Source organism: Triturus cristatus, chromosome 1_1 (assembly GCF_964204655.1).
Source record: "Triturus cristatus chromosome 1_1, aTriCri1.1, whole genome shotgun sequence".
NCBI classification, from domain to species: domain Eukaryota; kingdom Metazoa; phylum Chordata; class Amphibia; order Caudata; family Salamandridae; genus Triturus; species Triturus cristatus.
The window spans coordinates 841,617,124-841,641,640 of NC_140579.1; positions in this window are offsets into that span (position 1 = coordinate 841,617,124).

A 24,517-nucleotide genomic window follows, 5' to 3' on the forward strand; every position below is an offset into this window, starting at 1 on the left:
TTAGGGGTGACTAACATGAAGGTAAGGGAAGGTTTAGGGACTGGCAAGTGGGGACACTTGCCCAGTCAGCATGACAGTACCAGACTGCATGCAGGTTCTGCAATGGCAGACCTTAGACACCTTTTACCCCGCTGCTTCTGTGGGTGGCACAACCGGTGCTGCAAGCCCACTAGCAGCATTTGGATATACAAGCCCTTGGCACCCCTGGTGCACTCTACTAGGGACTGATAGTAAACCAAATAAGCCAAACATGGAAGTCAATTCACATAATACATTTTCCCATAGGGAGAGCATATGCACCTTAGCACTGGTCAGCAGTGGTAAGGTGCCCAGAGTCATAAAACAGCCAACACCAGGTCAGAAAAAATACAGGAGGAAGGCAAAAAGTTTAGGGATGACCCTGCAAAAAGGGCCAAGTCCAACACTTCCCTTAACTACATATTAGTCACCCCTCTGGTAGGCCCATGGGCAGGGTGCATTGTAGGCATAAGGTAGGACATGCCCTGATGTGTGTGGCATGTCTTAATAGTGAATTACAGCCATTTTCGTTTTTCACTATTTAAGGCTACCTGCTCTCCATAGGCCAGAATGGGCTACTGGAATTACTACACGCTGTAATCCCAGTGGACTCATAGAACATGGTAGAAAGTCAAGTTTAGTATGCCTGAACTCAGAATAATAAAATACTTCTTTTAGTAAAGTTTATTTTAATATCCTGTGTTTGTAAATACTACTTTTAGAAAGTTAGTATTTACTTGCTTAGCCATGTCAGTCCGCCTCTGCTGTGTGTGTGTGCTGCCTAGTTTCAGTGAGGGGCAGGGCTGGGGAATTCACGGAGACAGGCTGGCTGCCAGGTGGTGGGTAGAGAGATTACACCAGGATGGGTGGGAGGATTACACCTTGACTCTGAATAGACCTGTGCTCTGCCACCACAATGCCGGCTCCGCCCCATGTGGAGCGGCTGATGTCCCTGCCCTGCTGCGGAAAGGAAAGAGCAGAGTCACCACAACAAAGTGCTCCAAAACCGGACTGAGCCAGGCCCAGGCCCCCTGGCGACAAAGAACAAAAGAATTGCTGTATAAAAGAAGGAGCCCTGCTCCTAAGAAATCAGATCCTGTTTGCGCCAAGAAGAAACTCTGCCTGAAGAAAAGGACCTGGGAAAGCTGCATGGAGGAGTACTGTCTCTAAGCCTGAGAGACTGGCCTGTGGTGGGTGCCTTTCTGCTGAAAGGAGAGGAGAAGACTGAAGAAAAGACCTTTATTCAACCTGTGCTTTACAAACAATCTCCAAGGGCTTGCGTGTGAACTTGCCCCCTGAACTGCGCCCCAGGAACAGTGGGCGCTACCTTTCCCTGGAAGAAGAGGAAGCTGCTGTGGGTGACCCTGCAACGCTGACCCCAGAGAACCTGTGTGCCCCCATCTCGCTGAGCACCGTGACCTCTGGCTGCCCGGGCTGCTGTGAGCACCGTGAAGACTAGCTCGCCTGGCCTGACCAAAGCAAACAACTGCCCCCTCGAGCCGTAGCTCGCAATGTGAAGGGAGACGACCTGCGTCCAAGCGCCGAGCCTCTGCGACCCTGAGCCGCTGAGACCACTGTAAGGACCCAAGGTGCACTGTTCGGCGAACCTGGTGTCTGCCGACAGTGCGACGCGCTGAGAATCACCCCCGAGCGGCCCCTCCTCCTCCTGACCTCCGTGGTGTGCTGAGACATCGCCGAGCGCCGCCGAAGCATCGCCGCCACTGAAGAGCCGGGACTGCAGCGCGACGCGGGACGCCCTTTGCGGGACTGCTGAGGCCGCCACGAACTCCCTACAAAGACCCAAGGGACCGTGAATTGAGAGCGCCCTCGTACGAACCATACTTGCCTTCGTACGGTCCGTACCAGCGCTGGCGTCGCGCTACGCTATTCACGCGTGAAGCGTGAGCTTTGGTACGGTTTACCCCAGCTGTACGGAGCGTCCCAGCGAAGGTACGGTTCGTACAATTGAGAATATATAGACGTTGCTCACGCGGGAAGCGTGAGGTTTGGCAAGAGGCGTACCGGACTTGTACGACGCGTACCAACGAGGGTACGGTCCGTACGGCTTAAGTCCTCGTACGCGTGCTCACGCGAGAAGCGTGAAAAACGGCACGACGCGTCCAAATAGCGGTACAAAGCGTACGGAAAGCGCCACGAAGCGCACAGACCTCAAAGAAGCGCATTTTGAACCAAGAATTGCCATTTTAAGAACTGTGGACCCCTGAAAAGTCATTACAAGTAACTGGAACCTCATTTGAAGTGAAGAACTGTATTTTTAAAGCCTGCTTGAAGAAACCTTTTATATAAAGAGTTTATTTTTACAAAATACAGCCTTGTGTCTCTGTGTGGTGGGTTGGTGGTTGTTGTGTGGGACATCTTGAATGCTTAACCTAATGCCCTCTCGAATCTAGCCTGACTGTTCGCGCCACGTTACCTAGAGGGTGAGCAGGGGTTATTTTCCCAGAGTAATCCTTTGCCCTGACTTAGAGGAAAGGGTCCCTGCTTGTCGCAAGTGCATACCTGCGCCAACCAGAGACCCCGGATTCTAACAGTGCTGGGGTGAAGTGAGGTGGTAGGTGTTGGGGCGATGAGAAGTGGTAGGTGCTGGGGTGAAGAGAGGTGGTAAGTGCCTGGTTGAAGAGAGGTGGTAGGTGCTGGGTTGAAGAGAGGTGGTAGGTGCTGGGGTGAAGAGAGGTGGCAAGTGCCTGGTTGAAGAGAGGTGGTAGGTGCTGGGATGAAGAGAGGTGGTAGGGGCTGGTTTGAAAAGAGGTGGTAGGTGCTGGGTTGAAGAGAGGTGGTAGGTGCTGGGTTGAATAGAGGCGGCAGGTGCTGGGTTGAAGAGAGGCGGTAGGTGCTGGGGTGAAGAGAGGTTGTAGGTGCTGGGTTGAAGAGAGGTTGTAGGTGCTGGGGTGAACAGAGGTGGTAGGTGCTGGGCTGAAGAGAGGCAGTAGGTGCTTGTGTGAGGAGAGGTGGTAGGTGCTGGGATGAAGACAGGTGCTAGGGTGAAGAGAGTTGGCAGGTGCTGGTGTGAAGAGATGTGGCTGGTGCTGGGGTGAAGAAATGTGGTAGGTGCTGGGGTGAAGAGAGGTGGCAGGTGCTGGGGTGAAGAGAGGTGGGTAGTGCTGGGGTGAAAAAATGTGGTAAGTGCTGGGGTAAATGGAGGTGGTAGGCGCTGGGGTGAAAAGAGGTGGTAGGTGGTGCCATGAAGAGAGGTGGTTGGTGCTATGGTGAAGAGAGGTTGCAGGTGCTGGTGTGAAGAGATGCGGTAGGTGCTGGGGTGAAGAGATGTGGTAGGTGCTGGGGTGAAGAGAGGTGGTAGGTGCTGGGGTGAAGAGAGGTGGTAAGTGCTGGAGTGAAGAGGGGTGGTAGATGCTGGAGGTGCTGGGGTGAAGAGAGGCGGTAGGTGCTGGGGTACAGAGAGGCGGTAGGTGCTGGGGTGAAGAGAGGCGGTAGGTGCTGGGGTGAAGAGAGGCGGTAGGTGCTGGGTGAAGAGAGGGGGTAGGTGCTGGGTTGAAGAGAGGTGGTAGGTGCCTGGGGAAAGAGGTGGTAGGTGCTGGGGTAAAGAGAGGTGGTAGGTGCTGGGTTGAAGAGAGGTGGTAGGTGCTGGAGTGAAGAGAGGTGGTAGGTGCTGGAATGAAGAGAGGTGGTAGATGCTGGAGGTGCTGGGGTGAAGAGAGGCAGTAGGTGCTGGGGTAAAGGGAGGCGGTAGGTGCTAGGGCGAGGAGATGTGGCTGGTGCTGGGGTGAAGAAATGTGGTAGGTGCTGGGGTGAAGAGAGGTGGCAGGTGCTGGGGTGAAGAGAGGTGGGTAGTGCTGGGGTGAAAAAATGTGGTAAGTGCTGGGGTAAATGGAGGTGGTAGGCGCTGGGGTGAAAAGAGGTGGTAGGTGGTGCCATGAAGAGAGGTGGTTGGTGCTATCGTGAAGAGAGGTTGCAGGTGCTGGTGTGAAGAGATGCGGTAGGTGCTGGGGTGAAGAGATGTGGTAGGTGCTGGGGTGAAGAGAGGTGGTAGGTGCTGGGGTGAAGAGAGGTGGTAAGTGCTGGAGTGAAGAGGGGTGGTAGATGCTGGAGGTGCTGGGGTGAAGAGAGGCGGTAGGTGCTGGGGTACAGAGAGGCGGTAGGTGCTGGGGTGAAGAGAGGCGGTAGGTGCTGGGGTGAAGAGAGGCGGTAGGTGCTGGGGTGAAGAGAGGGGGTAGGTGCTGGGTTGAAGAGAGGTGGTAGGTGCCTGGGGAAAGAGGTGGTAGGTGCTGGGGTAAAGAGAGGTGGTAGGTGCTGGGTTGAAGAGAGGTGGTAGGTGCTGGAGTGAAGAGAGGTGGTAGATGCTGGAGGTGCTGGGGTGAAGAGAGGCAGTAGGTGCTGGGGTAAAGGGAGGCGGTAGGTGCTAGGGCGAGGAGAGGTGGTAGGTGCTGGGGTGAAGAGAGGTGGTTGGTGCTGCGGTGAAGAGAGGCGGTAGTTGCTGGGGTCATGAGAGGCGGTAGGTGAAGGGGCAAAGATAAGTGGTAGGTGCTGGGGTAAAGAGAGATGGTAGGTGCTAGGGCGAGGAGAGGTGGTAGGTGCTGGGGTGAAGAGAGGTGGTAGGTGCTGCGGTGAAGAGAAGTGGTAGGGGCTAGGTGCTAGGGTGAAGAGAGGTGGTAGGTGCTGGGGTGAAGAGAGGTGGTAGGTGCTGGAGTGAAGAGAGGTGGTAGATGCTGGAGGTGCTGGAGGTGCTGGGGTGAAGAGAGGCGGTAGGTGCTGGGGTAAAGAGAGGCGGTAGGTGCTGGGGTGAAGAAAGGCGGTAGGTGCTGGGGTGAAGAAAGGGGGTAGGTGCTGAGGTGAAGAGAGGCGGTAGGTGCCTGGGGAAAGAGGTGGTAGGTGCTGGGGTAAAGAGAGGTGGTAGGTGCTGGGGTAAAGAGAGGTGGTAGGTGCTAGGGCGAGGAGAGGTGGTAGGAGCTGGGGTGAAGAGAGGTGGTTCGTGCTGGGGTGAAGAGAGGCGGTAGCTGCTGGGGTCATGAGAGGCGGTAGGTGCTGGGGTAAAGAGAAGTGGTAGGTGCTGGGGTAAAGAGAGGAGGTAGGTGTTAGGGCGAGGAGAGGTGGTAGGTGCTGGGGTGAAGAGAGGTTGTAGGTGCTGGGGTGAAGAGAGGTTGTAGGTCCTGGGGTGAAGAGAGGTGGTAGGTGCTGGGGTGAAGAGTGGTGGTAGGTGTTGGGGTGAATGGGTGAAGAGAAGCAGTAAGTGCTGGGGTGAAGAGAGGTGGTAGATGCTGGGTTGAACGGGTAAGGAGTGGCGGTAGGTGCTGGGGTGAAGAGACGCGGTAGGTGCTCGGGAGAAGAGAGGTGGTAGGTGCTGAGGTGTAGAGGTTGTTGGTTGCTGGGGTGAATAGAGGTTATAGGTGCTGAGGTGAAGAGAGGTTGTAGGTGCTGGGGTGAACAGAGGTGGTAGGTGCTGGGGTGAAGAGAGGCAGTAGGTGCTTGTGTGAGGAGAGGTGGTAGGTGCTGGGATGAAGACAGGTGCTAGGGTGCAGAGAGTTAGCAGGTGCTGGTGTGAAGAGATGTGGCTGGTGCTGGGGTGAAGAGAGGTGGTAGGTGCTGGGGTGAAGAGAGGGGGTAGGTGCTGGGGTGAAGAGAGGGGGTAGGTGCTGGGGTGAAGAGAGGTGGCAGATGCTGGTGTGAAGAGATGTGGTAGGTGCTGGGGTGAAGAGAGGTGGTAGGTGCTGTGGTCATGAGAGTTGGTAGGTGCTGGAGTGAAGAAATGTGGTAGGTGCTGGGGTGAAGAGAGGTGGTAGGTGCTGGGGTGAAGAGAGGTGGTAGGTGCTGGAGTGAACAGAAGTGGCAGATGCTGGAGGTGCTGGGGTGAAGAGAGGCAGTAGGTGCTGGAGTGAAGAGAGGCGGTAGGTGCTGGGGTGAAGAGCGGCGGTAGGTGCTGGGGTGAAGAGAGGGGGTAGGTGCTGGGGTGAAGAGAGGCGGTAGGTGACTGGGGAAGGAGGTGGTAGGTGCTGGGGTAAAGAGAGGTGGTAGGTGCTGGAGTAAAGAGAGGTGGTAGATGCTAGGGCGAGGAGAGGTGGTAGGAGCTGAGGTGAACAGAGGCGGTAGTTGCTGTGGTCATGAGAGGCGGTAGGTGTTGGGGTGAAGAGAGGCGGTAGGTGCTTGTGTGAGGAGAGGTGGTAGGTGCTGGGATGAAGACTGGTGCTAGGGTGCAGAGAGTTGGCAGGTGCTGGAGTGAAGAGAGGTGGTAGGTGCTGGGGTGAAGAGAGGTGGTAGGTGCTGGGGTGAAGAGAGGCGGTAGGTGCTGGGGTGAAGAGAGGTGGTAGGTGCTGGGGTGAAGAGACGGGGTAGGTGCTGGGGTGAAGAGAGGCGGTAGGTTCCTGCGGAAAGAGGTGGTAGGTGCTGGAGTAAAGAGAGGTGGTAGGTGCTGGGGTAAAGAGAGGTGGTAGGTGCTAGGGCGAGGAGAGGTGGTAGGAGCCTGGGTGAAGAGAGGCAGTAGTTGCTGTGGTCATGAGAGGCGGTAGGTGCTGGGGTATAGAGAGGCGGTAGGTGCTTGTGTGAGTAGAGGTGGTAGGTGCTGGGATGAAGTCAGGTGCTGGGGTGCAGAGAGTGTGCAGGTGCTGGTGTGAAGAGATGTGGCTGGTGCTGGGGTGAAGAGAGGTGGTAGGTGCTGGGGTGAAGAGAGGGGGTAGGTGCTGGGGTGAAGAGAGGTGGGTAGTGCTGGGGTGAAAAAATGTGGTAAGTGCTGGGGTAAAGAGAGGTGGTAGTCGCTGGGGTGAAAAAAGGTGGTAGGTGCTGGGGTGAAGAGAGGTGGCAGATGCTGGTGTGAAGAGATGTGGTAGGTGCTGGGGTGAACAGATGTGGTAGGTGCTGGGGTGAAGAGAGGTGGCAGATCCTGGAGGTGCTGGGGTGAAGAGAGGCAGTAGGTGCTGGAGTGAAGAGAGGCGGTAGGTGCTGGGCTGAAGAGAGGCGGTAGGTGCTGGGGTGAAGAGAGGCGGTAGGTGCCTGGGGAAGGAGGTGGTAGGTGCTGGGGTAAAGAGAGGTGGTAGGTGCTGGGGTAAAGAGAGGTGGTAGGTGCTAGGGCGAGGAGAGGTGGTAGGTGCTGGGGTGAAGAGAGGTGGTTGGCGCTGCGGTGAAAAGAGGCGGTAGTTGCTGGGGTCATGAGAGGCGGTAGGTGCTGGGGTAAAGAGAAGTGGTAGGTGCTGGGGTAAAGAGAGATGGTAGGTGCTAGGGCGAGGAGAGGTGGTAGGTGCTGGGGTGAAGAGAGGTGATAGGTGGTGCGGTGAAGAGAAGTGGTAGGTGGTATGTGCTAGGGTGAAGAGAGGTGGTAGGTGCTGGGGTGAAGAGAGGTGGTAGGTGCTGGAGTGAAGAGAGGTGGTAGATGCTGGAGGTGCTGGGGTAAAGAGAGGCGGTAGGCGCTGGTGTGAAGAGAGGCGGTAGGTCCTGGGGTGAAGAGAGGTGGTAGGTGCTGTGGTGAAGAGAGGGGGTAGGTGCTGGGGTGAAGAGAGGCGGTAGGTTCCTGCGGAAAGAGGTGGTAGGTGCTGGGGTAAAGAGAGGTGGTAGGTGCTGGGGTAAAGAGAGGGGGTAGGTGCTAGTGCGAGGAGAGGTGGTAGGAGCTGGGGTGAAGAGAGGCGGTTGTTGCTGTGGTCATGAGAGGTGGTAGGTGCTGGGGTAAAGAGAGGCGGTAGGTGCTGAGGTGAAGAGAGGCGGTAGGTGCTGGGGTGAAGAGAGGGGGTAGGTGCTGGGTTGAAGAGAGGTGGTAGGTGCCTGGGGAAAGAGGTGGTAGGTGCTGGGTAAAGAGAGGTGGTAGGTGCTGGGGTGAAGAGAGGTGGTAGGTGCTGGAGTGAAGAGAGGTGGTAGATGCTGGAGGTGCTGGGGTGAAGAGAGGCGGAAGGTGCTGGGGTGAAGAGAGGTGGTTGGTGCTGCGGTGAAGAGAGGCGGTAGTTGCTGGGGTCATGAGAGGTGGTGGGTGCTGGGGTAAAGAGAAGTGGTAGGTGCTGGGGTAAAGAGAGATGGTAGGTGCTAGGGCGAGGAGAGGTGGTAGGTGCTAGGGTGAAGAGAGGTGGTAGGTGCTGCGGTGAAGAGAAGTGGTAGGTGGTAGGTGTTAGGGTGAAGAGAGGTGGTAGGTGCTGGGGTGAAGAGAGGTGGTAGGTGCTGGAGTGAAGAGAGGTGGTAGGTGCTGGAGTGAAGAGAGGTGGTAGATGCTGGAGGTGCTGGTGTGAAGAGAGGCGGTAGGTGCTGCGGTAAAGAGAGGTGGTAGGTGATGGGGTGAAGAAAGGCGGTAGGTGCTGGGGTGAAGAGAGGCGGTAGGTGCTGGGGTGAAGAGAGGGGGTAGATGCTGGGGTGAAGAGAGGCCGTAGGTGCCTGGGGAAAGAGGTGGTAGGTGCTGGGGTAAAGAGAGGTGGTAGGTGCTGGGGTAAAGAGAGGTGGTAGGTGCTAGGGCGAGGAGAGGTGGTAGGAGCTGAGGTGAAGAGAGGTGGTTGGTGCTTGGGTGAAGAGGGGCGGTAGTTGCTGGGGTCATGAGAGGCGGTAGGTGCTAGGGTAAAGAGAAGTGGTAGGTGCTGGGGTAAAGAGAGGAGATAGGTGCTAGGGCGAGGAGAGGTGGTAGGTGCTGGGGTGAAGAGAGGTTGTAGGTGCTGCAGTGAAGAGAAGTGGTAGGTGCTAGGGTGAAGAGAGGTGGTAGGTGCTGGGGTGAAGAGAGGTTGTAGGTGCTGGGGTGAAGAGGGGTTGTAGGTGCTGGGGTGAAGAGAGGTGGTAGGTGCTGGGGAGAAGAGTGGTGGTAGGTGTTGGGGTGAATGGGTGAAGAGAAGCAGTAAGTGCTGGGGTGAAGAGAGGTGGTAGGTGCTGGGGTGAAGAGAGGTCGTAGATGCTGGGTTGAACGGGTAAGGAGTGGCGGTAGGTGCTGGGGTGAAGAGAGGCGGTAGGTGCTGGGGAGAAGAGAGGTGGTAGGTGCTGAGGTGTAGAGGTTGTAGGTGCTGGGGTGAAAGGAGGTTATAGGTGCTGCGGTGAACAGAGGTGGTAGGGCCTGGGGTGAAGAGAGGCGTTAGGTGCTTGTGTGCGGAGAGGTGGTAGGTGCTGGGATAAAGACATGTGCTAGGGTGAAGAGAGTTGGCAGGTGCTGGTGTGAAGAGATGTGGCTGGTGCTGGGGTGCAGAGAGGTGGTAGGTGCTGGGGTGCAGAGAGGTGGTAGGTGCTGGGGTGAAGATAGGTGGGTAGTGCTGGGGTGAAAAAATGTGGTAAGTGCTGGGGTAAAGAGAGGTGGTAGGCGCTGGTGTGAAGAGATGTGGTAGGTGTTGGGGTGAAGAGAGGTGGTGGGTGCTGGGGTCACAAGAGTTGGTAGGTGCTGGAGTGAAGAAATGTGGTAGCTGCTGGGGTGAAGAGAGGTGGTAGGTGCTGGGGTGAACAGAGGTGGTAGGTGCTGGGGTGAAGAGAGGTGGCAGATGCTAGAGGTGCTGGGGTGAAGAGAGGCGGTAGGTGCTGGGGTGAAGAGAGGCGGTAGGTGCTGGGGAGAAGAGAGGTGGTAGGTGCTGAGGTGTAGAGAGGCGGTAGGTGCCTGGGGAAGGAGGTGGTAGTTGATGGGGTAAAGAGAAGTGGTAGGTGCTGGGGTAAAGAGAGGTGGTAGGTGATAGGGCGAGGAGAGGTTGTAGGTGCTGGGGTGAAAAGAGGTGGTTGGTGCTGCAGTGAAGAGAGGCGGTAGTTGCTGGGGTCATGAGAGGCGGTAGGTGTTGGGGTAAAGAGAAGTGGTAGGTGCTGGGGTAAAGAGAGATGGTAGGTGCTGGGGTGAAGAGAGGCGTTAGGTGCTTGTGTGAGGAGAGGTGGTAGGTGCTGGGATGAAGACAGGTGCTAGGGTGAAGAGAGTTGGCAGGTGCTGGTGTGAAGAGATGTGACTGGTGCTGGGGTGCAGAGAGGTGGTAGGTGCTGGGGTGAAGAGAGGTGGGTAGTTCTTGTGTGAGGAGAGGTGGTAGGTGCTGGGATGAAGACAGGTGCTAGGGTGAAGAGAGTTGGCAGGTGCTGCTGTGAAGAGATGTGGCTGGTGCTGGGGTGCAGAGAGGTGGTAGGTGCTGGGGTGAAGAGAGGTGAAGAGTGCTGGGGTGAAAAAATGTGGTAAGTGCTGGGGTAAAGAGAGGTGGTAGGCGCTGGGGTGAAAAGAGGTGGTAGGTGGTGCCATCAAGAGAGGTGGTTCGTGGTAGGTGCTATGGTGAAGAGAGGTTGCAGGTGCTGGTGTGAAGAGATGTGGTAGGTGTTGGGGTGAAGAGAGGTGGTAGGTGCTGGGGTCACAAGAGTTGGTAGGTGCTGGAGTGAAGAAATGTGGTAGGTGCTGGGGTGAAGAGAGGTGTGTAGCAAGGAGGCCTCGTCAGGCCTTAGTACTACGGGCTCTACCGACTGGTGGTCAGCATGTTCCCCTTTCGCCCCTCTGTGTTCTCCTCACCAGGACGCCTGGAAAGAAAGCCCAGACGAATGGGAGACGGCATTTCCCCATGAGAGTCAACGCGGTCCCTTTAACCCGAACCAGAATCAGCCTGAGGCCCCGCCTACCAACAACGTCATGACCCTTTCATTGGATAAAGCCCCGGATGCCCTGGACGAGGGGTGGCACACACCCCGGATGCAGAGACTGAAGGAGCTGGCGTTTCGGAGACCGGAGGAGCGGGAGTTTCGGAGACCGGAGGAGCGGGAGTTTCAGAGACCGGAGGAGCGGGAGTTTCGGAGACCGGAGGAGCCGCCGGCTTTGGAGAAGACGAGGGTGAGAACCACCATGGAAGAGGGAGCGGCAGACGGCGAGCCAGGAGGCCAACGACCCGGCGCATCCCCGAGCCACGTACCAAGGGGTGCGTGGCTTCTACAGGTACGGGAGCGGATGGCAAGGGTGTTGGGGAGGCGGGAGAATGCGGTAACAGAATAGCGGCGTTTCAAATCCACCAGAAACGTACGAGATTGAGACTGTCACCCACTCTTTGCTCCGTCTCTTCTTCCCTCCCCTACTTGTTCATAAAGCGCACACTTCACCATTATTTGCACGTGTAGGAAGTGTGTTCACTCTGGGTGTATTCCCTCACTCCCGGTCCCTTAGGAATCATAGGTTATAGCACTCAACCGCCACTGACCCCTGTCCTTTTTTGTCCTTTTCTCTGCCTCGTGAGGGACTGCCCGGAGGACTTGATTCGACCCCAGGACGGCAGAGGTTCTCCCTACTGCGACTACGCACCCTGTCCAAGAATAGGAAGAAAGGTCCGCGGCCCTTACGAAGAACAGGACTACTGACCAGAGCAGGACGTCAAGGAAGACGGACCCCTCTACAGAACTGAACAAACCAAGACTCTTGCATGTAAAAAGAAAATACAAGGGAATAAAACCTTATATCCGCAAACCAGGTCTACGCCTCTTCACTGCCCCAACCCGACAAGGTGGTAGGTGCTGGGGTGAACAGAGGTGGTAGGTGCTGGGGTGAAGAGAGGTGGCAGATGAAAGAGGTGCTGGGGTGAAGAGAGGCAGTAGGTGCTGGGGTGAAGAGAGGCAGTATGTGCTGGGATGAAGAGAGGCGGTAGGTGCTGGGGTGAAGAGAGGGGGTAGGTGCTGGGGTGAAGAGAGGCGGTAGGTGCCTGGGGAAGGAGGTGGTAGTTGATGGGGTAAAGAGAAGTGGTAGGTGCTGGGGTAAAGAGAGGTGGTAGGTGATAGGGCGAGGAGAGGTTGTAGGTGCTGGGGTGAAAAGAGGTGGTTGGTGCTGCAGTGAAGAGAGGCGGTAGTTGCTGGGGTCATGAGAGGCGGTAGGTGTTGGGGTAAAGAGAAGTGGTAGGTGCTGGGGTAAAGAGAGATGGTAGGTGCTAGGGCGAGGAGAGGTGGTAGGTGCTGGGGTGAAGAGAGGTGGTAGGTGCTGCGGTGAAGAGAAGTGGTAGGTGGTAGGTGCTAGGGTGAAGAGAGGCGATAGGTGTTGGGGTGAAGAGAGGCGGTAGGTGCTGGGGTGAAGAGAGGGGGTAGGTGCTGTGGTGAAGAGAGGCGGTAGGTGCCTAGGGAAAGAGGTGGTAGGTGCTGGGGTAAAGACAGGTGGTAGGTGCTGGGGTAAAGAGAGGTGGTAGGTGCAAGGGCGAGGAGAGGTGGTACGACCTGGGGTGAAGAGATGTGGTTGGTGCTGGGGTGAAGAGAGGCGGTAGTTGCTGGGGTCATGAGAGGCGGTAGGTGCTGGGGTAAAGAGAAGTGGTAGGTGCTGGGGTAAAGAGAGGTGGTAGGTGCTAGGACGAGGAGAGGTGGTAGGTGCTGGGGTGAAGAGAGGTGGTAGGTGCTGCGGTGAAGAGAAGTGGTAGGTGCTGCGGTGAAGAGAGGTGGTAGGTGCTGGGGTGAAGAGAGGTTGTAGGTGCTGGGGTGAAGAGAGGTGGTAGGTGCTGGGGTGAAGAGTGGTAGTATGTGTTGGGGTGAATGGGTGAAGAGAAGCAAAGTGCTGGGGTGAAGAGGGGTGGTTGGTGCTGGGGTGAAGACAGGTGGTAGATGCTGGGTTGAATGGGTAAGGATTGGCGGTAGGTGCTGGGGTGAAGAGAGACGGTAGGTGCTGGGGAGAAGAGAGGTGGTAGGTGCTGAGGTGTAGAGGTTGTAGGTGCTGGGGTGAAGGGAGGTTATAGGTGCTGGGGTGAAGAGAGGTTGTAGGTGCTGGGGTGAACAGAGGTGGTAGGTGCTGGGGTGAAGAGAGGCGTTAGGTGCTTGTGTGAGGAGAGGTGGTAGGTGCTGGGATGAAGACAGGTGCTAGGGTGAAGAGAGTTGGCAGGTGCTGGTGTGAAGAGATGTGGCTGGTGCTGGGGTGCAGAGAGGTGGTAGGTGCTAGGGTGAAGAGAAGTGGTAGGTGCTGGTGTGAAGAGAGGTGAGTAGTGCTGGGGTGAAAAAATTTGATAAGTGCTGGGGTAAAGAGAGGTGGTAGGCGCTGGGGTGAAAAGAGGTGGTAGGTGGTGCCATGAAGAGAGGTGGTTGGTGGTAGGTGCTATGGTGAAGAGAGGTTGCAGGTGCTGGTGTGAAGAGATGTGGTAGGTGCTGGGGTGAAGAGAGGTGGTAGGTGCTGGGGTGAAGAGAGGTGGTAGGTGCTGGGGTCACAATAGTTGGTAGGTGCTGGAGTGAAGAAATGTGGTAGGTGCTGGGGTGAAGAGAGGTGGTAGGTGCTGGGGTGAACAGAGGTGGTTGGTTCTGGGGTGAAGAGAGGTGGCAGATGCTAGAGGTGCTGGGGTGAAGAGGCAGTAGGTGCTGGGGTGAAGAGAGGCGGTAGGTGCTTGGGTGAAGAGAGGCGGTAGGTGCTTGGGTGAAGAGAGGCGGTAGGTGCTGGGGGTGAAGAGAGGGGGTAGGTGCCTGGGGAAGGAGGTGGTAGGTGCTGGGGTAAAGAGAGGTGGTAGGTGCTGGGGTAAAGAGAGGTGGTAGGTGGTAGGGCGAGGAGAGGTGGTAGGTGCTGGGGTGAAAAGAGGTGGTTGGTGCTGCGGTGAAGAGAGGCGGTAGTTGCTGGGGTCATGAGAGGCAGTAGGTGTTGGGGTAAAGAGAAGTGGTAGGTGCTGGGGTAAAGAGAGATGGTAGGTGCTAGGGCGAGGAGAGGTGGTAGGTGCTGGGGTGAAGAGAGGTGGTAGGTGCTGCGGTGAAGAGAAGTGGTAGGTGGTAGGTGCTACGGTGAAGAGAGGTGGTAGGTGCTGGGGTGAAGAGAGGTGGTAGGTGCTGGAGTGAAGAGAGGTGGTAGATGCTGGAGGTGCTGGGGTGAAGAGAGGCGGTAGGTGCTGGGGTAAAGAGAGGCGGTAGGTGCTGGGGTAAAGAGAGGCGGTAGGTGCTGGGGTGAAGAGAGGCGGTAGGTGCTGGGGTGAAGAGAGGCGGTAGGTGCTGGGGTGAAGAGAGGGGGTAGGTGCTGGGGTGAAGAGAGGCGGTAGGTGCCTGGGGAAAGAGGTGGTAGGTGCTGGGGTAAAGAGAGGTGGTAGGTGCTGGGGTGAAGAGAGGCGTTAGGTGCTTGTGTGAGGAGAGGTGGTAGGTGCTGGGATGAAGACAGGTGCTAGGGTGAAGAGAGTTGGCAGGTGCTGGTGTGAAGAGATGTGGCTGGTGCTGGGGTGCAGAGAGGTGGTAGGTGCTAGGGTGAAGAGAGGTGGTAGGTGCTGGTGTGAAGAGAGGTGAGTAGTGCTGGGGTGAAAAAATTTGATAAGTGCTGGGGTAAAGAGAGGTGGTAGGCGCTGGGGTGAAAAGAGGTGGTAGGTGGTGCCATGAAGAGAGGTGGTTGGTGGTAGGTGCTATGGTGAAGAGAGGTTGCAGGTGCTGGTGTGAAGAGATGTGGTAGGTGCTGGGGTGAAGAGAGGTGGTAGGTGCTGGGGTGAAGAGAGGTGGTAGGTGCTGGGGTCACAATAGTTGGTAGGTGCTGGAGTGAAGAAATGTGATAGGTGCTGGGGTGAAGAGAGGTGGTAGGTGCTGGGGTGAACAGAGGTGGTTGGTTCTGGGGTGAAGAGAGGTGGCAGATGCTAGAGGTGCTGGGGTGAAGAGGCAGTAGGGGCTGGGGTGAAGAGAGGCGGTAGGTGCTTGGGTGAAGAGAGGCGGTAGGTGCTTGGGTGAAGAGAGGCGGTAGGTGCTGGGGGTGAAGAGAGGGGGTAGGTGCCTGGGGAAGGAGGTGGTAGGTGCTGGGGTAAAGAGAGGTGGTAGGTGCTGGGGTAAAGAGAGGTGGTAGGTGGTAGGGCGAGGAGAGGTGGTAGGTGCTGGGGTGAAAAGAGGTGGTTGGTGCTGCGGTGAAGAGAGGCGGTAGTTGCTGGGGTCATGAGAGGCAGTAGGTGTTGGGGTAAAGAGAAGTGGTAGGTGCTGGGGTAAAGAGAGATGGTAGGTGCTAGGGCGAGGAGAGGTGGTAGGTGCTGGGGTGAAGAGAGGTGGTAGGTGCTGCGGTGAAGAGAAGTGGTAGGTGGTAGGTGCTAGGGTGAAGAGAGGTGGTAGGTGCTGCGGTGAAGAGAAGTGGTAGGTGGTAGGTGCTAGGGTGAAGAGAGGTGGTAGGTGCTGGGGTGAAGAGAGGTGGTAGGTGCTGGAGTGAAGAGAGGTGGTAGATGCTGGAGGTGCTGGGGTGAAGAGAGGCGGTAGGTGCTGGGGTAAAGAGAGGCGGTAGGTGCTGGGGTAAAGAGAGGCGGTAGGTGCTGGGGTGAAGAGAGGCGGTAGGTGCTGGGGTGAAGAGAGGCGGTAGGTGCTGGGGTGAAGAGAGGGGGTAGGTGCTGGGGTGAAGAGAGGCGGTAGGTGCCTGGGGAAAGAGGTGGTAGGTGCTGGGGTAAAGAGAGGTGGTAGGTGCTGGGGTAAAGAGAGGTGGTAGGTGCGAGGGCGAGGAGAGGTGGTTGGTGCTGGGGTGAAGAGAGGCGGTAGTTGCTGGGGTCATGAGAGACGGTAGGTGCTGGGGTAAAGAGAAGTGGTAGGTGCTGGGGTAAAGAGAGGTGCTAGGTGCTAGGGCAAAGAGAGGTGCTAGGTGCTAGGGCAAGGAGAGGTGGTAGGTGCTGGGGTGAAGAGAGGTGGTAGGTGCTGGGGTGAAGAGAGGTGGCAGATGCTGGAGGTGCTGGGGTAAAGAGAGGCAGTAGGTGCTGGAGTGAAGAGAGGCGGTAGGTGCTAGGGTGAAGAGAAGCGGTAGGTGCTGGGGTGAAGAGAGGGGGTAGGTGCTGGGTGAAGAGAGGCGGTAGGTGCCAGGGGAAGGAGGTGGTAGGTGCTGGGGTGAAGAGAGGTGGTAGGTGCTGGGGTCACAATAGTTGGTAGGTGCTGGAGTGAAGAAATGTGGTAGGTGCTGGGGTGAAGAGAGGTGGTAGGTGCTGGGGTGAACAGAGGTGGTTGGTTCTGGGGTGAAGAGAGGTGGCAGATGCTAGAGGTGCTGGGGTGAAGAGGCAGTAGGTGCTGGGGTGAAGAGAGGCGGTAGGTGCTTGGGTGAAGAGAGGCGGTAGGTGCTTCGGTGAAGAGAGGCGGTAGGTGCTGGGGGTGAAGAGAGGGGGTAGGTGCCTGGGGAAGGAGGTGGTAGGTGCTGGGGTAAAGAGAGGTGGTAGGTGCTGGGGTAAAGAGAGGTGGTAGGTGGTAGGGCGAGGAGAGGTGGTAGGTGCTGGGGTGAAAAGAGGTGGTCGGTGCTGCGGTGAAGAGAGGCGGTAGTTGCTGGGGTCATGAGAGGCAGTAGGTGTTGGGGTAAAGAGAAGTGGTAGGTGCTGGGGTAAAGAGAGATGGTAGGTGCTAGGGCGAGGAGAGGTGGTAGGTGCTGGGGTGAAGAGAGGTGGTAGGTGCTGCGGTGAAGAGAAGTGGTAGGTGGTAGGTGCTAGGGTGAAGAGAGGTGGTAGGTGCTGGGGTGAAGAGAGGTGGTAGGTGCTGGAGTGAAGAGAGGTGGTAGATGCTGGAGGTGCTGGGGTGAAGAGAGGCGGTAGGTGCTGGGGTAAAGAGAGGCGGTAGGTGCTGGGGTAAAGAGAGGCGGTAGGTGCTGGGGTGAAGAGAGGTGGTAGGTGCTGGGGTGAAGAGAGGCGGTAGGTGCTGGGGTGAAGAGAGGGGGTAGGTACTGGGGTGAAGAGAGGCGGTAGGTGCCTGGGGAAAGAGGTGGTAGGTGCTGGGGTAAAGAGAGGTGGTAGGTGCTGGGGTAAAGAGAGGTGGTAGGTGCGAGGGCGAGGAGAGGTGGTTGGTGCTGGGGTGAAGAGAGGCGGTAGTTGCTGGGGTCATGGGAGACGGTAGGTGCTGGGGTAAAGAGAGGTGCTAGGTGCTAGGGCAAAGAGAGGTGCCAGGTGCTAGGGCAAGGAGAGGTGGTAGGTGCTGGGGTAAAGAGAGGCAGTAGGTGCTGGAGTGAAGAGAGGCGGTAGGTGCTAGGGTGAAGAGAGGCGGTAGGTGCTGGGGTGAAGAGAGGGGGTAGGTGCTGGGTGAAGAGAGGCGGTAGGTGCCAGGGGAAGGAGGTGGTAGGTGCTGGGGTAAAGAGAGGTGGTAGGTGCTGGGGTAAAGAGAGGTGGTAGGTGCTGGGGTAAAGAGAGGTGGTGGGTGCTAGGGCGAGGAGAGGTGGTAGGTGCTGGGATGAAGAGAGGTGGTTGGCGCTGCGGTGAAGAGAGGCGGTAGTTGCTGTGGTCATGAGAGGCGGTAGGTGCTGGGGTAAAGAGAAGTGGTAGGTGCTGGGGTAAAGAGAGATGGTAGGTGCTAGGGCGAGGAGAGGTGGTAGGTGCTGGGGTGAAGAGATGTGGTAGGTGCTGCGGTGAAGAGAAGTGGTAGGTGGTATGTGCTAGGGTGAAGAGAGGTGGTAGGTGCTAGGGTGAAGAGAGGTGGTAGGTGCTGGAGTGAAGAGAGGTGGTAGATGCTGGAGGTGCTGGGGTGAAGAGAGGCGGTAGGTGCTGGGGTGAAGAGAGGCGGTAGGTGCTGGGGTGAAGAGAGGCGGTAGGTGCTGGGGTGAAGAGAGGGGGTAGGTGCTGGGGTGAAGAGAGGCGGTAGGTGCCTGGGGAAAGAGGTGGTAGGTGCTGGGGTAAAGAGAGGTGGTAGGTGCTGGGGTAAAGAGAGGTGGTAGGTGCGAGGGCGAGGAGAGGTGGTTGGTGCTGGGGTGAAGAGAGGCGGTAGTTGCTGGGGTCATGAGAGACGGTAGGTGCTGGGGTAAAGAGAAGTGGTAGGTGCTGGGGTAAAGAGAGGTGCTAGGTGCTAGGGCAAAGAGAGGTGCTAGGTGCTAGGGCAAGGAGAGGTGGTAGGTGCTGGGGTGAAGAGAGGTGGTAGGTGCTGGGGTGAAGAGAGGTGGCAGATGCTGGAGGTGCTGGGGTAAAGAGAGGCAGTAGGTGCTGGAGTGAAGAGAGGCGGTAGGTGCTAGGGTGAAGAGAAGCGGTAGGTGCTGGGGTGAAGAGAGGGGGTAGGTGCTGGGTGAAGAGAGGCGGTAGGTGCCAGGGGAAGGAGGTGGTAGGTGCTGGGGTGAAGAGAGGTGGTAGGTGCTGGGGTCACAATAGTTGGTAGGTGCTGGAGTGAAGAAATGTGGTAGGTGCTGGGGTGAAGAGAGGTGGTAGGTGCTGGGGTGAACAGAGGTGGTTGGTTCTGGGGTGAAGAGAGGTGGCAGATGCTAGAGGTGCTGGGGTGAAGAGGCAGTAGGTGCTTGGGTGAAGAGAGGCGGTAGGTGCTTGGGTGAAGAGAGGCGGTAGGTGCTTCGGTGAAGAGAGGCGGTAGGTGCTGGGGGTGAAGAGAGGGGGTAGGTGCCTGGGGAAGGAGGTGGTAGGTGCTGGGGTAAAGAGAGGTGGTAGGTGCTGGGGTAAAGAGAGGTGGTAGGTGGTAGGGCGAGGAGAGGTGGTAGGTGCTGGGGTGAAAAGAGGTGGTTGGTGCTGCGGTGAAGAGAGGCGGTAGTTGCTGGGGTCATGAGAGGCAGTAGGTGTTGGGGTAAAGAGAAGTGGTAGGTGCTGGGGTAAAGAGAGATGGTAGGTGCTAGGGCGAGGAGAGGTGGTAGGTGCTGGGGTGAAGAGAGGTGGTAGGTGCTGCGGTGAAGAGAAGTGGTAGGTGGTAGGTGCTAGGGTGAAGAGAGGTGGTAGGTGCTGGGGTGAAGAGAGGTGGTAGGTGCTGGAGTGAAGAGAGGTGGTAGATGCTGGAGGTGCTGGGGTGAAGAGAGGCGGTAGGTGCTGGGGTAAAGAGAGGCGGTAGGTGCTGGGGTAAAGAGAGGCGGTAGGTGCTGGGGTGAAGAGAGGTGGTAGGTGCTGGGGTGAAGAGAGGCGGTAGGTGCTGGGGTGAAGAGAGGGGGTAGGTACTGGGGTGAAGAGAGGCGGTAGGTGCCTGGGGAAAGAGGTGGTAGGTGCTGGGGTAAAGAGAGGTGGTAGGTGCTGGGGTAAAGAGAGGTGGTAGGTGCGAGGGCGAGGAGAGGTGGTTGGTGCTGGGGTGAAGAGAGGCGGTAGTTGCTGGGGTCATGGGAGACGGTAGGTGCTGGGGTAAAGAGAGGTGCTAGGTGCTAGGGCAAAGAGAGGTGCCAGGTGCTAGGGCAAGGAGAGGTGGTAGGTGCTGGGGTAAAGAGAGGCAGTAGGTGCTGGAGTGAAGAGAGGCGGTAGGTGCTAGGGTGAAGAGAGGCGGTAGGTGCTGGGGTGAAGAGAGGGGGTAGGTGCTGGGTGAAGAGAGGCGGTAGGTGCCAGGGGAAGGAGGTGGTAGGTGCTGGGGTAAAGAGAGGTGGTAGGTGCTGGGGTAAAGAGAGGTGGTAGGTGCTGGGGTAAAGAGAGGTGGTGGGTGCTAGGGCGAGGAGAGGTGGTAGGTGCTGGGATGAAGAGAGGTGGTTGGCGCTGCGGTGAAGAGAGGCGGTAGTTGCTGTGGTCATGAGAGGCGGTAGGTGCTGGGGTAAAGAGAAGTGGTAGGTGCTGGGGTAAAGAGAGATGGTAGGTGCTAGGGCGAGGAGAGGTGGTAGGTGCTGGGGTGAAGAGAGGTGGTAGGTGCTGCGGTGAAGAGAAGTGGTAGGTGGTATGTGCTAGGGTGAAGAGAGGTGGTAGGTGCTAGGGTGAAGAGAGGTGGTAGGTGCTGGAGTGAAGAGAGGTGGTAGATGCTGGAGGTGCTGGGGTGAAGAGAGGCGGTAGGTGCTGGGGTAAAGAGAGGCGGTAGTTGCTGTGGTCATGAGAGGCGGTAGGTGCTGGGGTAAAGAGAGGTGGTAGGTGCTAGGGCGAGGAGAGGTGGTAGGAGCTGGGGTGAAGAGAGGCAGTAGTTGCTGTGGTCATGAGAGGCGGTAGGTGCTGGGGTATAGAGAGGCGGTAGGTGCTTGTGTGAGTAGAGGTGGTAGGTGCTGGGATGAAGTCAGGTGCTAGGGTGCAGAGAGTTGGCAGGTGCTGGTGTGAAGAGATGTGGCTGGTGCTGGGGTGAAGAGAGGTGGTAGGTGCTGGGGTGAAGAGAGGGGGTAGGTGCTGGGGTGAAGAGAGGTGGGTAGTGCTGGGGTGAAAAAATGTGGTAAGTGCTGGGGTAAAGAGAGGTGGTAGTCGCTGGGGTGAAAAAAGGTGGTAGGTGCTGGGGTGAAGAGAGGTGGCAGATGCTGGTGTGAAGAGATGTGGTAGGTGCTGGGGTGAAGAGAGGTGGTAGGTGCTGGGGTCACGAGAGTTGGTAGGTGCTGGAGTGAAGAAATGTGGTGGGTGCTGGGGTGAAGAGAGGTGGTAGGTGCTGGGGTGAACAGATGTGGTAGGTGCTGGGGTGAAGAGAGGTGGCAGATTCTGGAGGTGCTGGGGTGAAGAGAGGCAGTAGGTGCTGGAGTGAAGAGAGGCGGTAGGTGCTGGGGTGAAGAGAGGCGGTAGGTGCTGGGGTGAAGAGAGGGGGTAGGTGCTGGGGTGAAGAGAGGTGGTAGATGCTGGAGGTGCTGGGGTGAAGAGAGGCGGTAGGTGCTGGGGTAAAGAGAGGCGGTAGGTGCTGGGGTAAAGAGAGGCGGTAGGTGCTGGGGTGAAGAGAGGCGGTAGGTGCTGGGGTGAAGAGAGGCGGTAGGTGCTGGGGTGAAGAGAGGGGGAGGTGCTGGGGTGAAGAGAGGCGGTAGGTGCCTGGGGAAAGAGGTGGTAGGTGCTGGGGTAAAGAGAGGTGGTAGGTGCTGGGGTAAAGAGAGGTGGTAGGTGCAAGGGCGAGGAGAGGTGGTTGGTGCTGGGGTGAAGAGAGGCGGTAGTTGCTGGGGTCATGAGAGACGGTAGGTGCTGGGGTAAAGAGAAGTGGTAGGTGCTGGGGTAAAGAGAGGTGCTAGGTGCTAGGGCAAGGAGAGGTGGTAGGTGCTGGGGTGAAGAGAGGTGGTAGGTGCTGGGGTGAAGAGAGGTGGCAGATGCTGGAGGTGCTGGGGTAAAGAGAGGCAGTAGGTGCTGGAGTGAAGAGAGGCGGTAGGTGCTAGGGTGAAGAGAAGCGGTAGGTGCTGGGGTGAAGAGAGGGGGTAGGTGCTGGGTGAAGAGAGGCGGTAGGTGCCAGGGGAAGGAGGTGGTAGGTGCTGGGGTGAAGAGAGGTGGTAGGTGCTGGGGTCACAATAGTTGGTAGGTGCTGGAGTGAAGAAATGTGGTAGGTGCTGGGGTGAAGAGAGGTGGTAGGTGCTGGGGTGAACAGAGGTGGTTGGTTCTGGGGTGAAGAGAGGTGGCAGATGCTAGAGGTGCTGGGGTGAAGAGGCAGTAGGTGCTGGGGTGAAGAGAGGCGGTAGGTGCTTGGGTGAAGAGAGGCGGTAGGTGCTTCGGTGAAGAGAGGCGGTAGGTGCTGGGGGTGAAGAGAGGGGGTAGGTGCCTGGGGAAGGAGGTGGTAGGTGCTGGGGTAAAGAGAGGTGGTAGGTGCTGGGGTAAAGAGAGGTGGTAGGTGGTAGGGCGAGGAGAGGTGGTAGGTGCTGGGGTGAAAAGAGGTGGTTGGTGCTGCGGTGAAGAGAGGCGGTAGTTGCTGGGGTCATGAGAGGCAGTAGGTGTTGGGGTAAAGAGAAGTGGTAGGTGCTGGAGTAAAGAGAGATGGTAGGTGCTAGGGCGAGGAGAGGTGGTAGGTGCTGGGGTGAAGAGAGGTGGTAGGTGCTGCGGTGAAGAGAAGTGGTAGGTGGTAGGTGCTAGGGTGAAGAGAGGTGGTAGGTGCTGGGGTGAAGAGAGGTGGTAGGTGCTGGAGTGAAGAGAGGTGGTAGATGCTGGAGGTGCTGGGGTGAAGAGAGGCGGTAGGTGCTGGGGTAAAGAGAGGCGGTAGGTGCTGGGGTAAAGAGAGGCGGTAGGTGCTGGGGTGAAGAGAGGTGGTAGGTGCTGGGGTGAAGAGAGGCGGTAGGTGCTGGGGTGAAGAGAGGGGGTAGGTACTGGGGTGAAGAGAGGCGGTAGGTGCCTGGGGAAAGAGGTGGTAGGTGCTGGGGTAAAGAGAGGTGGTAGGTGCTGGGGTAAAGAGAGGTGGTAGGTGCGAGGGCGAGGAGAGGTGGTTGGTGCTGGGGTGAAGAGAGGCGGTAGTTGCTGGGGTCATGGGAGACGGTAGGTGCTGGGGTAAAGAGAAGTGGTAGGTGCTGGGGTAAAGAGAGGTGCTAGGTGCTAGGTCAAAGAGAGGTGCCAGGTGCTAGGGCAAGGAGAGGTGGTAGGTGCTGGGGTAAAGAGAGGCAGTAGGTGCTGGAGTGAAGAGAGGCGGTAGGTGCTAGGGTGAAGAGAGGCGGTAGGTGCTGGGGTGAAGAGAGGGGGTAGGTGCTGGGTGAAGAGAGGCGGTAGGTGCCAGGGGAAGGAGGTGGTAGGTGCTGGGGGTAAAGAGAGGTGGTAGGTGCTGGGGTAAAGAGAGGTGGTAGGTGCTGGGGTAAAGAGAGGTGGTGGGTGCTAGGGCGAGGAGAGGTGGTAGGTGCTGGGATGAAGAGAGGTGGTTGGCGCTGCGGTGAAGAGAGGCGGTAGTTACTGGGGTCATGAGAGGCGGTAGGTGCTGGGGTAAAGAGAAGTGGTAGGTGCTGGGGTAAAGAGAGATGGTAGGTGCTAGGGCGAGGAGAGGTGGTAGGTGCTGGGGTGAAGAGAGGTGGTAGGTGCTGCGGTGAAGAGAAGTGGTAGGTGGTATGTGCTAGGGTGAAGAGAGGTGGTAGGTGCTAGGGTGAAGAGAGGTGGTAGGTGCTGGAGTGAAGAGAGGTGGTAGATGCTGGAGGTGCTGGGGTGAAGAGAGGCGGTAGGTGCTGGGGTAAAGAGAGGCGGTAGTTGCTGTGGTCATGAGAGGCGGTAGGTGCTGGGGTAAAGAGAGGTGGTAGGTGCTAGGGCGAGGAGAGGTGGTAGGAGCTGGGGTGAAGAGAGGCAGTAGTTGCTGTGGTCATGAGAGGCGGTAGGTGCTGGGGTATAGAGAGGCGGTAGGTGCTTGTGTGAGTAGAGGTGGTAGGTGCTGGGATGAAGTCAGGTGCTAGGGTGCAGAGAGTTGGCAGGTGCTGGTGTGAAGAGATGTGGCTGGTGCTGGGGTGAAGAGAGGTGGTAGGTGCTGGGGTGAAGAGAGGGGGTAGGTGCTGGGGTGAAGAGAGGCGGTAGGTGCTGGGGTGAAGAGAGGCGGTAGGTGCTGGGGTGAAGAGAGGGGGAGGTGCTGGGGTGAAGAGAGGCGGTAGGTGCCTGGGGAAAGAGGTGGTAGGTGCTGGGGTAAAGAGAGGTGGTAGGTGCTGGGGTAAAGAGAGGTGGTAGGTGCAAGGGCGAGGAGAGGTGGTTGGTGCTGGGGTGAAGAGAGGCGGTAGTTGCTGGGGTCATGAGAGACGGTAGGTGCTGGGGTAAAGAGAAGTGGTAGGTGCTGGGGTAAAGAGAGGTGCTAGGTGCTAGGGCAAGGAGAGGTGGTAGGTGCTGGGGTGAAGAGAGGTGGTAGGTGCTGGGGTGAAGAGAGGTGGCAGATGCTGGAGGTGCTGGGGTAAAGAGAGGCAGTAGGTGCTGGAGTGAAGAGAGGCGGTAGGTGCTAGGGTGAAGAGAAGCGGTAGGTGCTGGGGTGAAGAGAGGGGGTAGGTGCTGGGTGAAGAGAGGCGGTAGGTGCCAGGGGAAGGAGGTGGTAGGTGCTGGGGTGAAGAGAGGTGGTAGGTGCTGGGGTCACAATAGTTGGTAGGTGCTGGAGTGAAGAAATGTGGTAGGTGCTGGGGTGAAGAGAGGTGGTAGGTGCTGGGGTGAACAGAGGTGGTTGGTTCTGGGGTGAAGAGAGGTGGCAGATGCTAGAGGTGCTGGGGTGAAGAGGCAGTAGGTGCTGGGGTGAAGAGAGGCGGTAGGTGCTTGGGTGAAGAGAGGCGGTAGGTGCTTCGGTGAAGAGAGGCGGTAGGTGCTGGGGGTGAAGAGAGGGGGTAGGTGCCTGGGGAAGGAGGTGGTAGGTGCTGGGGTAAAGAGAGGTGGTAGGTGCTGGGGTAAAGAGAGGTGGTAGGTGGTAGGGCGAGGAGAGGTGGTAGGTGCTGGGGTGAAAAGAGGTGGTTGGTGCTGCGGTGAAGAGAGGCGGTAGTTGCTGGGGTCATGAGAGGCAGTAGGTGTTGGGGTAAAGAGAAGTGGTAGGTGCTGGAGTAAAGAGAGATGGTAGGTGCTAGGGCGAGGAGAGGTGGTAGGTGCTGGGGTGAAGAGAGGTGGTAGGTGCTGCGGTGAAGAGAAGTGGTAGGTGGTAGGTGCTAGGGTGAAGAGAGGTGGTAGGTGCTGGGGTGAAGAGAGGTGGTAGGTGCTGGAGTGAAGAGAGGTGGTAGATGCTGGAGGTGCTGGGGTGAAGAGAGGCGGTAGGTGCTGGGGTAAAGAGAGGCGGTAGGTGCTGGGGTAAAGAGAGGCGGTAGGTGCTGGGGTGAAGAGAGGTGGTAGGTGCTGGGGTGAAGAGAGGCGGTAGGTGCTGGGGTGAAGAGAGGGGGTAGGTACTGGGGTGAAGAGAGGCGGTAGGTGCCTGGGGAAAGAGGTGGTAGGTGCTGGGGTAAAGAGAGGTGGTAGGTGCTGGGGTAAAGAGAGGTGGTAGGTGCGAGGGCGAGGAGAGGTGGTTGGTGCTGGGGTGAAGAGAGGCGGTAGTTGCTGGGGTCATGGGAGACGGTAGGTGCTGGGGTAAAGAGAAGTGGTAGGTGCTGGGGTAAAGAGAGGTGCTAGGTGCTAGGTCAAAGAGAGGTGCCAGGTGCTAGGGCAAGGAGAGGTGGTAGGTGCTGGGGTAAAGAGAGGCAGTAGGTGCTGGAGTGAAGAGAGGCGGTAGGTGCTAGGGTGAAGAGAGGCGGTAGGTGCTGGGGTGAAGAGAGGGG